Source organism: Phyllobates terribilis, unplaced genomic scaffold (genome assembly GCF_046119375.1).
Source record: "Phyllobates terribilis strain yellow unplaced genomic scaffold, ASM4611937v1 Scaffold_9__5_contigs__length_417890890, whole genome shotgun sequence".
NCBI lineage: Eukaryota > Metazoa > Chordata > Amphibia > Anura > Dendrobatidae > Phyllobates > Phyllobates terribilis.
In genome coordinates this window covers 26853743-26861896 of record NW_027362769.1, presented here as the reverse complement: position 1 = coordinate 26861896, position 8154 = coordinate 26853743, and positions in this window count along the sequence as shown.

The following is an 8154-nucleotide window of genomic DNA, read 5'->3' as shown; positions in this document are numbered from 1 at the left end:
CCAGTAGTTTAGCAATGCCAGCATTCAGAGCCTGTGCTCGGGGGTGGTTTGCCGAGTATGGGCGCCTTTTCTCCCATGCCTGTGCTAACGATGGCTGTAGACTGGCCTGGGAGTGTGAGGATGACTGGGAAAGTGGTGCTGTGGGTGGAATTACACTGTGTCTCTGTACAACAGTGCCAGAGATTCTTCCATGGCGATCCTGTGAGGAAGCCGAACCAGCTGTGTGTGAGCTGGAGGAAGAGGCTACAACACGAGCTGAAGAGGTGGTAGGTGGCGCTGTAGGTTGGCCTAGGTCTTCAGTGTGTTTGTGTAACTCCACCATGTGCTTGGTCCGCACATGTTTCCACATATTTGTGGTATTGAGGTTGCTGACACTTTTCCCTCTTTTCACCTTCTGATTACACAGCTTGCATTTGACAAAGCAAATGTCATCTGCAACTGTGTCAAAAAAGGACCAGGCACTGCAAGTCTTGGGAGCGCCCGCTTTGGATTTTGGAAGAGCCATGCTCCTAATGGGTGCCGAAGTGGAGGCTACAGGCAACCAAGTCTGCCCCCTCCCTCTCCCTCCTTTTTGGGCCGTTCGGGGAATCTCTTCCTCAGAGCTGCTCCCACCACCTTCCTGTCCCTCACGCCATGATGGTTCAAGGACCTCATCATCTACACCACCCTCTTCAAACAACTGCTTCTCCTGGGTAGTCTCGACAGCACAGTACGCACCAGAAAGTGGCACCTGAGTCTCATCATCAGATGCGTACTGAGGTGTGCTGCTGACCATAGGCACTGGCCCACCCACCTCTTCAGATTCAGAGAGACAAAACGGTTGCGCATCACTGCATACTACCTCTTCTTCAAATTCTCGAATTCTGCTTGGCTGGCCCCCTCTTTCCAAGCCAAGAGATTCAGAGAACAGAAGTAGAGATGGCTCCTGTCCAGGGCTCTCTGACTGCCTGGGCAATTTGGCAGGTGGTGAAGAGACAGATGGGTGCTCTTCAGTGCTCAGGACCTGAGAGGATCTGGAACTAATTGAAGTCGATGCGTTAGCTGCCATCCATCCGACAACGGCTTCAATTTGGTCCTCGTGCAGCAGTGGGGTACGGTTAGCTCCTACAAAGCTGCGCATAAAGGACTGTTCCCTGGTAAAACTGGGGGATGCTGAGTCACTGGTGCCCGCAGCAGGCACAGAATCCCCACGTCCTCTCCCTGCAGGCACAGAATCCTCACGTCCTCTCCCTGCAGAAACTCCACGCCCACGCCCACGCCCACGCCCACGACCACATGCCTTACTCCCTGCCTTCTTCATCTTGGTAGACTGATAAAGATAGGCAGAAAAGTACTAAGGGCTTAGTGTGCTTATTCCTGAACAGCTGCTAACAGGTATAAGAAACACTAATTTTATAAAGTGTGGACTAGACTTTAATATGAGCTAATGTGGCCTACACAACTGTAAAGTGGAGTGTTTGGTGAACTTTATTTAGGTTTTTTTTTGTCACAAAAAGACACTGGATGTGCCTAAAGATGTAATAACGATAGTATCACAAACTTTTTGTAGCTATTACAATGTAGGAAGGTAACCTACAATGCAATAGATGAGGCTGCAAAAAATAGGCTAATACTAATCTGGCTGGGGCTGCAGGGCCCAATGCTGCAGAAAGGCTCCTCTATCTACTCCTATATAGTGTGTTTGGAATCAATTTAGCTGAATACGGATGGAACCACCACACTAATAGGAGATATCAGGAAAAATTATGAATTGGCAATAAAGGACAATGTATGAGGCAGTGACACACACTGAGTGCACTACAACCAGACGGGGTTGAAGCACACACTACAGGGTGAGCTGCACTCACACACCAGACCTTGCAGACAGCGGTGAACAGTACAGATGCAGAGCAATGTGCACTAGCGCTGCAAGACCAAAAAAATTTCTCTATCTACTCCTATATAGTGTGTTTGGAACCAATTTAGCTGAATACGGATGGAACCACCACACTAATAGGAGATATCAGGAAAAATTATGAATTGGCAAAAAAGGACAATGTATGAGGCAGTGACACACACTGAGTGCACTACAACCAGACTTGGCTGAAGCACACACTACAGGGTGAGCTGCACTCACACACACAGACCTTGCAGACAGCGGTGAACAGCACAGGGAACTGTGCACTAGCACTGCAAGGCACAGTGATTTAGAAAGTAGCTTGGGTAAAGCAGTATAGAGCAAATAGGTAGCTAAAACTGTCCCTCAGAACAACAGCGTCCTATCCCTAACTGAATTCACAGCAGAGTGAGCTCAAAATGGCGGCGGTGGCTTTTATAGTGCATCATGACATCATTTCAGCAGCCAATCACAGCCATGCCATTAGTTAAGATGCCTACATGCCTAACAGGATGTGCCCACACTTCTTAGGATCCTCATTGGCTGAATAAAATGAAAATGTCTCATTGCATTATGGGAACTTCCGATTCCGGTATACGATATTGCAAAAGTATCGGAATTAAGTATCGGAATTCCGATACCGCGAATATCGGCCGATACCCGATATTTCAGTATCGGAATGCTCAACACTAGTGAAGAAGCCTCGAATTCAATATTGTAATAAGAAACATAGGCTCGAGTTTGCAAAAAAGTACGAAAAGTGGACAGTAGAAGAATGGAAACAGGTGATTTGGAGCGATGAGACGCAAGTCAGTAGACTAGACTCTGATGGGTGCAAATGGGTCTAGAAGAAATATGTGAAAAAGGGGCTAACAGATCGAGAAACTGAAGGAACTGTAAAGTTCGGTGGAGGAAGCTTGATGATATGGGGTTGTTTCACAGCCAAAGGCGTTTGATACTTGACCAGGTTCGATGATGCTCTCAATTCTGAGCTATATGTGAGTATCCTACAAGACGAGTTACTTCGTACACTCGAGTACTATGGGTATGAAAAGGACAACATAGTGTTGCAGCAGGACAACAACCTGAAACATACATCGAGATTAACAAAGAAATGGTTCAATGACAATGAAGTAGAGATGCTGGATTGGCATCTACAGTCCCCATACCTCACCCCAACGAACACTTGTGGGTAGAGTTGAAGAAAAAGCTGTATGTATATCCAAGTGAGTTTAGTTGACCAGTAGGCACCAGAAGAGACCTGGGATCAGATTTTGGTTGACACTTGCTTGAATCTGATCGACAGCATGTCCAGAAGCATTCATGCAGTGTTGAAAGCTAAAGGTAGATTAACAAAATAATAAAAATGAAAATTATATAATAGATTTTTAGGTAACAATGCAGTAACACGACAAGAATCTGCATAACTAATCATATGCTAAATAGTTGCAAGTCAAATTTATGTACGAGATAGCCAAGATGATTGTCTATAAAATGATGGTAGTCTCACGTTTGAAGCGTTAGTGGATGGTGAGATATGGAGCCTGAAAGTCAAAACTTCAAAACATTGTTACCCTTTTGCTCATCACTGTATATATGTCCACCATCCTGGTATATACTGTATGTTCCACATCCTGGTACATATGTTCGCCATCCTAGTATACAGTGGGGAAAAAAAGTATTTAGTCAGCCACCAATTATGCAAGTTCTCCCACTTAAAAAGATGAGAGAGGCCTGTAATTGACATCATAGGTAAACCTCAACTATGAGAGACAACATGAGAAGAACAAATCCTGAAAATCACATTGTCTGATTTGGAAAGACTTTTTGTTCAAATTTTGCTGGAAAATAAGTATTTGGTCAATTACAAAAGTTCATCTCAATATTTTGTTATATATTGTTTGTTGACAATGACAGAGGTCAAACGTTTTCTGTAAGTCTGCACAAGGTTGGCACTCCCTGTTGCTGGTATGTTTGCCCATTCCTCCATGCAGATCTCCTCTAGAGCAGTGAGGTTTTGGGGCTGTGGCTGGGCAACACGGACTTTCAACTCCCTCCAAAGGTTGTCTATAGGGTTTAGATCTGGAGACTTGCTAGGCCACTCCAGGACCTTGAAATGCTTCTTACAAAGCCACTCCTTTGTTGCCCTGGTGGGGTGCTTAGGATCATTGTCATGCTGAAAGACCCAGCCATGTTTCAATGGCCTTGCTGATGGAAGGAGGTTTGCACTCAAAATCTCACGATACATGGCCCCATTCATTCTTTCATGTACATGGATCAGTCGTCCTGGTCCCTTAGCAGAGAAACAGCCCCAAAGCATGATGTTGCCACCCCCATGCTTCACAGTAGGTATGGTGTTCTTTGGATGCAACTCAGCATTCTTTCTCCTCCAAACACGACAAGTTGTGTTTCTACCAAACAGTTCTACTTTGGTTTCATCTGACCATATGACATTCTCCCAATACTCTTCTGGATCATCCAAATACTCTCTAGCAAACTTCAGATGGGCCCGGACATGTAATGGCTTAACCAGGGGGATACGTCTGGCACTGCAGGATCTGAGTCCCTGGCGGCGTAGTGTGTTACTGATGGTAGCCTGTGTAACGTTGGTCCCAGCTCTCTGCAGGTCATTCACTAGGTCCCCCCTTGTGGTTCTGGGAGTTTTGCTCACCGTTCTTGAGATCATTTTGACCCCACGGGGTGAGATCCTGTGTGGAGCCCCAGATCGAGGGAGATTATCAGTGGTCTTGTATGTCTTCCATTTTCTAATTATTGCTCCCACAGTTGATTTCTTCACACCAAGCTGCTGGCCTATTGCAGATTCAGTCTTCCCAGCCTGGTGAAGGGCTACAATTTTGTTTCTGGTTTCCTTTTACAGCTCTTTGGTTTTCACCATAGTGGAGTTTGGAGTGTGACTGTTTGAGGTTGCGGACAGATGTCTTTTATACTGATAACAAGTTCAAACAGGTGCCAGTACTACAGATAATGAGTGGAGGACAGAGGAGCATCTTAAAGAAGAAGTTACAGGTCTGTGAGAGCCAGAAATCTTGCTTGTTTGTAATTGACCAAATACTTTTTTTCCACCATAATTTGTAAAAAAATTTCTTTCCAAATCAGACAATGTGATTTTCAGGATTTGTTTTCTCATTTTGTCTCTCATAGTTGAGGTCTACCTATGATGTCAATTACAGGCCTCTCTCATCTTTTTAAGTGGGAGAATTTGCACAACTGGTGGCTGACTAAATACTTTTTTTCCCCCACTGTATATGTTCCTTATCCTGGGCCCCGTCCTGGTATAAGCCCCCAATATTACCGCTGTTCTTTAATGCGTAGAAAAAAATATATGATTCTACTCACCTTCCCTCTGCTCCCCCGCCGCGTGGCATCCTCTTTTGAGGCTGGCAGCTGACTTCAGCATGCAAGTGAGAGCATAACGTAACTGTGATGCACCCCCAGTCACGTGCATGCCGATGTCAGCTGCCGGTCTCTGATTGGCACATCCAATTGAAATGTGCGCTGGCGTCGGTGGGCCCCTCACCCACACGGGCCTGGTCGCAACCTCTACAACCTCAATTGTTATGCCCCTGTAAATGAGGTTGCATAATATAGAGCAGGTGGTACTGAGCAAATTGATATACAGACGTCCTTTACAATGGAACATCACACGGGTCCTACTCCCAGGATTATGGTGTGGCATAATGTATAGTAGTGCAAGAAAATAACAATGGAAAACAAGACCTCATAAATAATGAGGGGCATACCACTAGATACCAGTTGAGCAAAGAGAAATAGAACATAAGTGTTTCAAAAGACCCCAGGGTACAATATAGTTAAACAATGTGATGACTAAAAAATAAGTACTTTATTAAATATATTTAAAAAGACACACATTGTATGATTCCATACATTATCAGCCATAATATGGGCAGGGGAGGTAACAGAGGGTAGATAGAGACACAGTTGGTATCAAATATAAACCAAAGATGCAATCACATAGTCCAACCAATACAATCAATTGGTCACAGCAAAAGGTGTGTAGGTCAGGTCACAATAATATTAATCATATGGCCTAAACAAAGGTCAATGTAAATAATCAAAAGTCAAATCCTACAACACACAATAGTGTAAGTATCACATGAGTAAGGCTGGACAAAGCATACTTAGTAACATGTGAGAGATAACCAACAGTGTCAGGGGAAGCCCCGACACATGTTTCCGTACTTCTTCAGGGGGCAGTGGTGGGTGGAACATGTGATACTTACACTACTGTCTGTTGTAGGATTTGACTTTTGATTATTTACATTGACCTTTGTTTAGGCCATATGATTAATATTATGATTAATATTATTGTGACCTGACCTACACACCTTTTGCTGTGACCAATTGATTGTATTGGTTGGACTATGTGATTGCATCTTTGGTTTATATTTGATACCAACTGTGTCTCTATCTACCCTCTGTTACCTCACCTGCCCATATTATGTCTGATAATATATGGAATCATACAATGTGTGTCTTTTTAAATATATTTAATAAATTACTTATTTTTTAGTCAGCACATTGTTTCTTAACTATATTGTACCCTGGGGTCTTTTGAAACACTTATGTTCTATTTCTCTTTGCTCAAATAATGTATAGTAGCTGGACCCCTCTAGTCTTCATTCCTTCTACACTAACAGCTTGGCTTTACATTGATTTGGTCGTGGAACCAGTGGTATGGTCATTTCATAAGTGTCCAAAGAACCATTTTTCAACATGACAATGCCAGGCTGCATGTTGCTCGTGCTACTGTGATTAGCCTGCGTGGCTTAAATGTGCTACCACGGTCTGCTGCATCTCTGGACTTGTTTCCCATCGAGCACATCTGGGACACCATTAGTCGGCAATTGGAAAGGCACCTACCAGCAGCGTATCTTAATGATTTGCATGCCCAGGTGCATTTAGCATAGCAGAATATTACGTAGGCTATGTGCACACGAAGCATTTTTACTGCGTTTCCGTGGAGGTTTTTCCGCAGTGGAAACGCTGCGAAAACGCTTGTTAATATGCCTGCCAGCTATAGCAATGGTAATCCTGATGTGCTGAGCACATGATGCGGAAATTTCCGCTCAGGATTACCATTGCGGTAAAAATCGCATCATGTCCATTGTGCAGGCATTTCCGCCGCAAATTCGTGCCCATTGACTTGAATTGAACCTCAGCAAATCCGCAGGTATAGAACTTATACCTGTGGATTTGCTGCGTTTCAATTAAAGCCAATAGCCGCGAATTTGCGGCGGAAACGTGGTGCAGGTGGTACCCGGGTTGGGAGAGGACTACTACTCCTCTCATCTGACTGCTGCTTCCGCTGTTAACAGCGAGAACAGGTCGGCTGGGGGGAGCCGTAGTCTGCTTTGCCAAGCCGGTTACCACGCGGTGTAAAAAAAAACAAAAAAAAACACTATACTCACCTGTCCGGCGCCCCCCAATGTCCTCCTGGTCCTGATCCCCGGCGATGTTCTCCTCCCGGTGGCCGGCGGTACACAGCGGGGAGTGCGCTCACTACCAGCAGTGTACTCCGCTGCCAGACCTGCGGTCATGTGAGCGATCAGCTTATCGCTCACGTGATCTCACCGAGGGAAAATTCTGAAGAATGTTCCCATGGTGGTGAACTCACCGGGGCTGATCTTCAGCTGATGAACCCCAGTGACCTCCTGCAGCAGCATGTATACTGACAGTGATTTTACACCCCTGTCAGTGTACATTGCTGTCTTCTACAGCAGTGACACGGATTGTCGAGGGACAATCGTTGGCATAATTGTGGACTGCGTCGTTGATGGTGGACAGGTGAGGGATATGGTTGTTTGTTTTTTTAATTTTTTTTCAGAAGATCGATGGCTTCGCGGACAGAGTGCATTAAAAAAAAAAATATTAAAACCATGTGTTTTTATTTCATTAAAATACTTTATTCTGGCCGTGTCTTTTATTGAAAAAGCGGCGACCACTTTACGGTACGGTTAGTAATGGGGGCGTCTTATAGACGCCCTCTATTACTAACCTGGTGTTACGGGTCCGGGTGGTGGAACCTCTGTGCTGGGATGCAAGAAGGTACCAGAGGGGCGTAACTAAGCGCCTACTCGGACCGACCCTGGCCACACGGTGGCTTAGTCGACTCCCGGGCAGGGGAACCAGGTGCCACTCTGGGACCGACCTTGTGTGAGAGTAGGCGACTCCCATGGGTCAGGTGGCTGAGGCTGACAGATACAGCGGAAGAGTATGGCAGGTAGCTTGATGGGTGA